Source organism: Petaurus breviceps, unplaced genomic scaffold (assembly GCF_028583685.1).
Source record: "Petaurus breviceps papuanus isolate PSGF00001 unplaced genomic scaffold, PetGlider_PUasm1.0 37, whole genome shotgun sequence".
NCBI classification, from domain to species: domain Eukaryota; kingdom Metazoa; phylum Chordata; class Mammalia; order Diprotodontia; family Petauridae; genus Petaurus; species Petaurus breviceps.
This window is the reverse complement of record NW_027186296.1, coordinates 103,498,022-103,508,884: the sequence shown is the minus strand read 5'-3', so window position 1 is coordinate 103,508,884 and position 10,863 is coordinate 103,498,022. Positions and strand designations below refer to the sequence as shown.

The 10,863-nt window shown below is 40.3% G+C and overlaps 1 non-coding gene across 1 annotated transcript; it reads right to left on the bottom strand.

Annotated features, from left to right (window-relative positions):
- Positions 1–2,343: 2,343 nt before the first annotated feature.
- Positions 2,344–2,447, bottom strand: LOC138169670 (U6 spliceosomal RNA). Its single transcript, XR_011170424.1, has one exon. It is a non-coding gene; the product is annotated as a U6 spliceosomal RNA (small nuclear RNA).
- Between the last annotated feature and the right edge of the window lie 8,416 nt (positions 2,448–10,863).

Sequence of the window (10,863 nt, the reverse complement as noted above, 5' to 3'; positions counted from 1 at the left end):
AAGCCCATAGTTCAGATCCCACTGGAAGGGACTCCACAGATGAACAGCGCCACACAATAGTGATTGACGGTGTTGCATACCTTTGTCCAAGTGGGTCCTGTTGAAAGCCCCCCACACCTCTCCCTAGTCGATTGAAGGGCTCTGAGCTCTTGTTAATTTGGATTTGCTATGAAAGGGGAGTGTACAGGTTTGGGACACTTCCCTTGTGTATTATTACTATCCCTCTATAGCCTTTTCTTACCATTCTACCCTGCCAAGGTGGGATGAAAAATGCTACCTGAGGAACATTTTCTTTGTTCCTAAATGGAGATTATGCTCTGCAGTGAAAAGAAAACAGTGTATAAATTTGGACACCTTGACTATCTAGTCCAGGGGCTCTGCAGTTAACTCTCTGGGTGGCATCAGGCCAGATATTTCATAGGATCATAAGACTGAGAGATAGGAGGGACCTAAAAGGTCATCTAGTCAACTTCCCCATCAATTTTGCTGATGAGAAAACTGAGGTACAGAGAAGCTTAGTGATTTATCCATGGGTTGCTAAGGTAAAAAGTGACAGAGGAGGTTGGATTCAAACCCAGGTCTTCTGGTCCCAAATTCATCATTCTCTACCATTTGAGTCCTGATCATTCTTTCTGGAACATCCAATGGCACAGAATGTTAGAGCCTCAGGCTCCTCTGAGATTGTATTGTCCAGCCCTTCATTCTGCAGGTCAGGAAACTGAACCCCAGAGAAGTCATTTGTCTAAGGTTACCTTGCCTAGTAAGGCTCAAGGTTAGGACCCGATCACATCTCTGAAATGCAACCCTCCCCCCACCCACAGAACATCATTTTTAGCACTCACTGGACTTAAATTATTGCTTCATTTTAGAAAAAATTCCACTATAGATTTACATTAGAAGACAGAGTATGTTAGAAGTTTAGGGGAGTAAGAGACATTGCTCAACATTTTCATTTTATAAATGGGGAAATCAGGGGTGGCTAGGTGGCACAGTGAGTAAAGCGCTGGCCCCGGAGTCAGGAGAACGGAGTCAGGAGAACTCGAGTTCAGTTCCGGCCTCAGACACTTAACACCCACACACACACATACAAAACTATCCGTGTAACCTTGGGCAAGTTACAACCCCAATTGCCCTCCAAAAAGCAATCAATCAATCAATAAACAAACAAACAAATAAATAAATAAACGGGGAAATTGAGGCCCATACAGGGAAAGGGGCTTGCCCAATGTCACATACTCACAGACTCATACCTGGTAATTGAGGGGAGTAGTGTGTGATAGAGTGAAAATACTGGACTTGAATTAGTAGATTCTCAGTTCCCCCATTTTCTAAGCTATTTCGGAATCTTGAAGCAATAAACACACCACATACATATGTATATACAAATACACATATGTACATACATGTCTATCAAACACATACATATATTATATACAATATACATTATATATACATATATATTACATATGTGAAAGAATAGCTTTTATTCTAAATCTATATTTATGACTAGACTTAAGACCTGGGCCTGAGGAGACCGTATAGAGTGTCGGCTGCCTTCATGTGCCCAGTGTAGGAGCTGGCATTTTCTCCATATTCTCCCAGTCGAAGACTGTCTACACAGCTAGTCTCTGGAGATGTTTGCTGAACTAAGTTCACTTCTGGAAAGTAGAGACCAAAGAAAATGTCCCTAGCAGAATCAACAGTAGAATTCTCATCTTTGGACCAAAGTCTCTGTTCTTGAGGTGATTTGTTTATTTGGTTGTTTTTGGTTGGAGAAAATGGGTCCCAGGAGGTTGAGGGGCTCTGGGGCCCATATCACGCTCTGGCCCCTCCCTGAGGGCTGAGAATTTGAGAGGGACACAAGTTTGTTTACTTGGGAGAAAAAGGCACATGCCAAAGTTACTCTACTCTTAGAGGGGGTGATGGGGAAGGGGAGAGCACCCTTACTAAGGACCAAACAATCCTCCTGGAGGTCATTAGGGGCTATACATGTCTATAAAAGTCCTGGCTCCAGTGGAAGGCCTGACCAACACACTCTGAGATAAACATGGCAAGAGTCCCCACTAGAGAACCTGCCTAGATTGCAATAGACAGAAGTACGCTTCAGCTACCATCATTCGGGAGTGAGTGTACTGCCACCTTCATATAGAAAAGGGTACCCAGGACCAGGACCCACTACAAAAGGACTATATTTGCAGATGTTCTCACTGGGGAGGATGGGCGACCAGGGTTGTCATTACCATAATTTTGGTTCCCCAAAGGGTACTCAGACTGGTCAAGTGGCCTATAGAGAAGACAAGGCTACCAGTTAGGAATCTGAGGGGAGACAAAAGGGAGAAGCAGAAAAATATGGAACATTTCATTAATATGCATGTCACTCTTATGCAGGGGCCTTGCTAATCCCTGTATCATTCCAATTTCAGTATATGTGCTGCCAAAGACAGCACAGCTTATATATTCTTGTAGTAATTACCAGATAGATGCCCTGCAATTTGCTATGGAAGCTATATCCACTGCCTCCTAATCTTCCTCCTCACATACCCTTTTTCCCCATTGGTATCAATGTGTTGTGGTATGAAGGCTAGCTTCCTGTCTTGTTTCATCCATTGCAGTAGCAATGGCTGTTTGGTAAGTAGGATTGGATGGCCTGATAATTAGGAAGAGAAGAAGCAAGAGCTGAAATTTCTTTTGTGTGGGATTTGCTGCCTAGGGTGGTGCAAAAAGATGGTCTGAGGAAGCTTGAGAATCTATTGGGAAAGCAAGATGACATGTTAAGAAATTATACAGTGATTACCATGTAATACTTTGTTCATTTTGACAAGGCAGAAAATATATGGCTTAAAAAAAGAAAGAAAATCATGATCAGACATTTTTATTCACTAAAATGTGAAGATTTTCCTCTTTGGGGGTTGTACATAATTTGTTAGGGAGATGTGAAATAAGACATAGGATGCCTATGTAACTGTGTAAGGAAACCCATCAGTCACCAAGCAAGAACAAAGGACCAGACAGACATGGCTCGAGAGTTGTGTGAGTATTTTCTAATTACCTGAGGCCAGAGGAAGGCCCCAAGCATACAGGAAGGTTCTTCTATAGAGGATTTTTTTTTGCCCTTTTTTTTGGAGGGCAGTTGGGGTTAAATGACTTACCCAAGGTCACATGGCTAGTTTTTGGGTTAAGTGTCTGAGGCCAGATTTGAACTCAGGTCCTCCTGACTCCAGGACCGATGCTCTGTTCACTGCACCACCCAGCTGCCCCTCTACAGAGGATTTCTAAAGAAAAATGGCCTGTGAAAGTATAGGGGAATACGAATATCATTGAGATCATTCATGAATTGAACAGACCCTTCTTCATAGGATTCCATCATTAACTCCTTAGGTCAGATCCAGAAGGTAGTCTCTAGCAAGGTTACATGAATTCAGCTCTTAAAACTTGGATTTTAAGTGAAGAAAAGTGAATAAAACATTGTATCTCATATTAGTGTTAAAATAGATGGGGGAAACCTGTGACCTCAAGGCCACATGTGGCCCTCTAGGTTCTCAAATGTGGCCCTTAAATCCTCTTAATAAAAGGATTTGTTCCGTAAAACTTGGACTCAGTCAAAAGGCCACCCCCAAGGACCTTAGTAGGCCACAGGTGGCCTCGAGGCTGAGGGTTCCCCACCCCTGGAATAGGATATTAGAGGTAACTAGGTAGTCTAATTGTTAGATCTCTGCCATCTGAATAGGAAAGTCCTGAGTTTGAATCCTGTCCCAGATACTTGATAGCTGTGTGATCTTGAGCAAGTCAATTAACTTCTCTGTACCTTGGCTTCTTCATCTATAAAATGGATGGACTGGAGTCAGTGGCCTCTAAGATCCTTTCCAACTCTGAATCTATGATCCCATCAGCTTCTCAGCTCTTATCTTTCTTCTTTCAGGGAGTCATAATAGGAACAACTTTATTTTTCAGGAAAAATAATTTTTTAAAATGGTGCTTTCCCTCACCTTCCCAATCTTTAGTTGTAAAGTGAGGGTCATTATTTAATTCAAAGTTTTATCACTAGGGAAAGCTACATTCTGTATGGAAGACTGGAATTTTTTCAGCAGTGCCTATTAAATACTGAATTATCTGAAGGACAAATTTCTCCACTTAAAGCAGGCCCTAAAAGTTGTGCCGTCTGTATATCACATGAGTTCTATGGATGGTGGTGTTAGGGTGAATGTCAAGAAATTGTGGCCTTGTCACAGTAATTATGGCCTGAAAGAGAAGTCAAAGGAGAGGAATAAATTCTACATTAGGGAAGCCCTAAATTGAAGGGCAGGCAATCGATTAGAATAGGAGTAAGTGGGTAGCATTGTAGATAGAGTTCTGGGCCTGGAGTCAGGAACACTCCTTTTCCTGAGTTCAGATTTGGCCTCACACACTTACTATCTGTGTGACCCTGGGCAAGTCACTTAACTCCATCTGCCTCAGTTTCCTCATCTGTAAAATGAATTAGAGAAGGAAATGGCAAACTAATCTGGTATCTAACAAGCAGATGTAGTTACAAAGAGTCGGATACAACTTAAAAACAACTGAACAACAGACGGGGAAAGCTCCAGGGCACCAACAATCAAAGTATTACACCATGAACTTTATTCTGAGGCAACAATTTCTCATACTAGTTGGTTACTTAGATACTTTTTGCTAAGGCATGAACAGGTTCCACAGCATAAGCACTCCTAGAGCCGTAACTAGAGTGGGGCAACCAGGCTTTTGCCCTAGGGAACCAAATTTAGAGGGTGCTGTCAGCACTCACAGTCCTTTAGCAGTGTAGAAATGTGGTTTAGCTTCTAGTTAGGAAATTAGGCATTAGACCCATGATTTCTTTTTAGGGAACTCTCCGAGGAAGGGAGTCCCATTAGCAATGCCGATTAGCACATTCTCTGCAACTTGTAGTTGCCTTAGAAAGTTGCCTAAGACTAATCAGTTCAATGACAACCCATGATTCTGGAGGTGAGGAACTTAAAATGATAAATAGCATTTACATTTTTGGATGTAGTCAGTGAGGGAATTTATGATTATGCATATTTGTTTTGGGAGTTTTCTTTTACTTTTTCATTTATTCATTTGAAGGGGAAAAGTAGAAGGGAGAAAAAGAAATGCTTATTAAACAGAAAAAAATAATAGTTAAAAAAGAACAGAACAGAAACCTTAAGAAAAAAGAAAATTGACTAAGAGTTCTAAGAAACAAAGTGACCTTCCCAGGGTTATAGAGATGGTATTTGTCTGCAGCAAGATTTGATTCTCGTCTTTCTGGGTTCAAGGCCACATCTCTATCCACTATGTCAAGTTTGTATCTTGTGGACAAAAATAAATTAGTTAAGATAGAAAGCTATGAGATGACAAGCGAGGGTGATCTTCCTGACCCATCTACTCCTCCAACACTACCCTTGAATCTGCTTCAAGGTTTCTGTCTCTTCAGAGGGCAGTAGGAGGGCCTGATTTTACCATTTGAACTTAGCATAAAGAGTCCCAGTTACTATTCCAAGTTGACCTCAGACTCCTGGTTCTGGTAAAAAGGCGGGGTGAAGTCAATATTTCTGAGTGGATTATGGAGAGGGAGGTCAGTTGTTCGAATGTGACTTCTGTTACATATTTACAATCGCAATAACCACCTTCTGGGTCTTTCCCCATGTCTTTCAATTTGGCCTTGCTTACCATCACCTTTCTGAGTTAACAAAGGTTTCTAAGCTCAGCAAGTGGTTATCACCAGACCCTCCGGCAAAATTTTTGGAAGACAAATCCCAAACGGGGTTTATAAAGGCATACAGTTTTGTTTATGGGAGATGAACAGATGGAAACTTAGGATTTTTAAGACTCTGGGTTAAAAATAATATGGTATATCCTCAGGGAAGCTAAATATAGTTTTTGGTACTGTGCCAACAACAGTAGCAGGAACAGAGCACTGAGAGGAAAATTCTCAGGAAATCGGGCCTGTGACAATCCCACTCTTGGTCTCCTCTCTCAAGAAACGACAAGTAAGGGTTTTTCCTTGGATTCCACACAATGAGCAAATTCTGCTAAGCTAATTGGTGTCATGGCCATTTATGCTGCAGCTGTGGCTTTGATCTTCTTTAGAAATTATCTGTTAGGACTCTGGTAAACACATGGCCTATTTAGCCATCGTCCATTAAAGTCCAAGAGAAGGAATAACATTTATTGCCTTAACCACTACCTGCTAGAATCTAATGTTGTTTTATCCCCTCAGAGAGGGCCTGCTTTGGTTCAATAACTATAAGGAGAGCCAGAAAATATGGGGGAAAGAGTCAAAAAGGCTGCTTCACATATTTGAATTGGATGTAGTGAAATATTTTACCCTATTCGTAACAATAAGTCAATAGCAATTTATTGATCACCTACCACTTCTTGATGAAATCAAGATAGTCCATTAAATATCCATATGAAAGCTAATCCAGATTTGAAAATGAATCCAATTTAACCATCCACAGAATTCAGACTGGACCAAAATATTCTAACTCCATATCTAACATCAGAAGTGCTGACAATTGCAGAAATGGTTTAATAACCTTTGATCTTGGTGGGTGTGAGTGAGCATGTTAGGTCTTCAGTAGGCACTCAGTTCAACCTACACTAGGCAAAGAAAGGCCAGCCCATCCAGTCTTAGATGAAATCAATCTCTGTCCCTGTCTCTGTCCCTCCTTCCCTCTCCTCCCCCATCTCTCCCCCCATCCCTCCTTCCATTCTTAAGGATAGCTCTAATCAGTCTCAGTTTCCTCAACTATAAAATGGGAACAATGATAGCTCTTACCTTACAGGTTGTTTTGTGAGAATAAAATGAGATGATAGACACATATGCAGATATACGTATGTGTATGTGTATCTACATTTGTCTATCTATATGTATGTATGTACACACATGTACACACATACACATACCCACTTTGCAAACCTTAGAGATTGACATAAAGGTCTATTATTCATAGGCAGTTGTTTTACAAAAGTCTAATACTTCTTTACATGATAATCCTCCAGTTCATTGAAGGCAGCTCTTTCTTTTCCAGGCTAAATATGCCCAATTACTCACTAAATATCTATTTAATGCCTGCTATGTACAAGGTACCATGCTATGAATTAGTTATACAAAGACAAAATAAAATAGTGTCCGACCTCAAGGAATTTTGATTCTATTGGGGAGATACAAAATGAAAATAGATAGGTCATATATGGCTCAAGGGACCTTCCCAGAAAAGGGCTCCAACTCTGGCCTCAGGTAAACTAGGATTTTTGTACCTATGGGAACTTTATGGGAGGCAAATGAGCAACTGAGTAGGCAAAGTTTACAAATTTGAAAGCAACCTGTGAGAGTTTCATGATTAGGATGATCTTAGGGGGACGTCACAGAGATGAAGACAATGAAAAATTACTTTGATTCTCTTGGCCTAATATTACCCTTATCATGTTAACAAATTCCAGAACACTTTGCTATACTTTGTGACTTACAGAGACCTGCCTATACTTATCAAAAAAAGAATCCAGCACCTTCAGTGATTGTAAAGTCTTGCTTCAGTCTCTACTACCTAGGTTTGGGCTGTCTGGAGAATGTGTTGTGACCAAAGACATCTCTTATACCCTAAGAATTTGGCAAAGTAGAACACAAAATGGGACTTTTCAAGAAAATAATTTATTCATTGTATCATAGGATGTAGAAACTGAACAAGGAGTTGACATTTTACGAGTTGGACCAACTCGTTGGCAGTCAGGTGAAGCCCATGGATCCCCTTTTAGAATAATGCTTTTAAATACATAAAACAAACCCACAGGATCACAAAGGAATCCAGTTATATTGAAACGCATTTATTAAAATATTTTTTAAAGAGTTCACAGACAACAGTTTAAAAGAATCCCTGATTTAGTTCAACCTCTTATCTTGCAGATGGGGAAGTTGAGTGTCTGAGAGGTAAAATAACTTGTTCAGGGTCACACAAGAAATGAAGGAATAGAGCTAGGATTCAAACCCCAATCTTCTGATTCCAGATCCAGCATTCTTGCTCCCTCTGCCCCCATTTTGTTTTAAACTTTATTAATCTGATCCCTTTAAAATGTTATTTTTTTTTCAGTTGATAAACATCAGCTTTCCCTTCCTTCCACCCAGCCCCACTCTGGGAAAAAAAAAGGAAAAGAAAAACAAAACCCTTGTAACAAATTGTGTATAATCAGGTAAAACAATTTCCTATGTTGGCCATGTTCCTCAAAAAAAAATAATCAGTGTTCTTTCCACTCTATCAAACCATCTCCAATCAATCATTCATTCGGAATATTTTGGTCCCCAGCTATAAAGTAGGTAGGCATTGGGGAAGAGAAAGATGAACAATATTGTATTGAAAGGCATAGTCTCTGCCTATAAGGAACTCAGAAAGGAGGCTAAGATATGTATGTGTATGACTATATTATGATAAAGGGCAGAATGTGACCCCTGCTGAGGGGGAGAAATTAAGTTCTGGTGCTTCAGAGGAGAGGAAAATTAATTTCTGATAGGGTAGAGGTAAAGGAAGGCTTCATGGAGGAAGTGGCATTTAAATTCAACCTTGAAGAATGAGTAGGATTTTGACAGGTAGAGATGAGGGGATGGAGTTGTCAAAAGCCAGGCTAAGGAGTCTGGACTTGTTTTGGTAAGGAGCAGGGAACCCGAGAGTTTTCATCAGGGGAATGATGTGCCCAGATTTGGAATTGTTAAAATGTAAGTGGTGTCAGTATCAAATGCCATTCCCCAATATGGTAAGGGTAGCCTCCCTTCTTCTCTGGTGCTCTGGTTCTGGTAGAGTCAGGGAAGGCAGATGCTAGATAGACCCTAGGGAATCCCTGGCCATAAGGAATCCCGGAAGATTAAAGCATTTTTGGTTCCTACTAGAGAATGAATTACCCAAATCTCTAAGCTCCATCAACTCTTCAGTCTCCTATACAGAGAGTTTTAGGTAGTGTGATGTTGATGGGATTTAAGATCTTCTCTTCCCCCTCATTAATAGACCTCACATGGAGTCCATTAAAGGAAGCTTGTTTGGAGGGGGCCTTGCTTGTAGGAAGGCTTTCACACCTTTTGCTCATTTCTAATTAGGCACTCAGTCAAGAGGGTTGTGATGCCTTCTGGCTCTGAGAAGTGTATGTATACTGAGTTGGTATGTTGTTTTGGGGGCTTGCTTACCAGAAGGATCTTGTGATTCCCTGGTAGAGGCTCTGAGTGACTCTAGGGTCAAAGCTCCTGACTGCTCAGATGTAAAGGCTCTCTCAATCCTGGGATGTATGTAAAGTGTACAGCAATATTGCTTTGATTCAGGCAGTCAGAGCCCTGTCTGTTGGTCTTTATTTCTCTGCTTCTATTTTCTCTGTATTTTCTCTGAAGTTCAGGGTGAATGTGACCCTTTAAACAGCTAGCTTTCCTAATAAAGCAGATCTAAGAACCTGTGTTAGCAGCCATCTTGGGTATGCCAGTGTGGTTGCCTCTATAGGTAGTGGAATGAAAGTAGTGTTACTTTCTCTTCATCTTTTCCTAGTCAACTCTGGCTGTTCTTAACCTAGCCTTTCATTTCCCTCTCTCAATCAACAATTACTAAAAAGAAAAAAAATTAAATGTAACAGAGTACAAATAAACTACTAAATAAAAAAGAAAAAACAGAAGAGAAGGGAGAAAAATAGGGAGAAATTTTTTAAAAATCTGAAGAAATGACAATCAGATTGCTTGTTATACCAAGCACTGTGATACAAAGAAGGTAATCATTCTCTATTCTCCAAGAGCTTATGAGCCTGGGGAGAGGGAGAGAAGTGGGGATAAAGAGGACTAGAAACAGGTTGGTTGAATAACCTTTCCCTTTTCCATGGCACTGTAGGATGTTACAGAAGTTGAAGCTAGTTTCCTCCTGAATAACTTTAGATCATGTCTTTGAAATAAGTCAGCAGAGTAGCTCTAGGCCAAGAGCAATTAGCTTTTGTTATAAGTTATTGGAAGAAAAAAAAAAGGAGATGAATAAAAGCAATGGTGTTAATAAGAAAAATTGAATCACGGATTACTATGCAGGGAGGGAGAGGGCATATTTTGTAGTGTTAATTATAAGGTCTAGTTAGCTTATTTACAATATCTCATTAAACCAGGGACCCTTGAGAATAGTGATACTATTGCTTTAACATTTTCTGTTGCTGTGTGTGTGTATGCAATTGCTTAAATAGTCTGACTCTATTTCCTGAAGCATTTATTTTTGCTGAGTTTCCCTGGAGTCACATTATGAAAGACAGACTTTGTGCATCAAAAGGAAGAAATATTTGGGAAAGATAGTCAAGGAAATCTTTCCCTTTCATCAAGGCCTCATACAGATGTCCTTCCATGAAGCCTTCCCTGATTCTCCATGATGGAAGTAATCTTTCTTCTACTGTCTTAGAGAGCTTTGAGACTCTCCCCTACATATATAATTTGTATCATGTAACTGTACACATCATACCTTCCTCCTTAGACTGTAAAACTCCTTGAGAGCAGATGGTCTTAATTTAATCTTCATGCCCCCTTACAGTGTGCAGAAAAGTGCTTTGCTCCTGGTAGATACTCCATCTCAATCAGCAAGCATTTATTAAGTGCTTATTATACGTTAGGAACTCTGGTAATGGTGCTAACAACTGGGGAGATGGCTAAAAGGAAGACTTTAAATGACAGCAGAGAACCAGAAGGTTTGGATAATCCACACTGAGCCCTTGACTAATTTATATAATATGTGAATAACTACAGGAGTTCCACAGCCAATGATGGTCATAACTCCATGGCTTAGATACTGGCATACCTGAAAGATTAGGAAAGACCTCCATAATGTCCATAGTGAAGGACACAGATATCTCTGT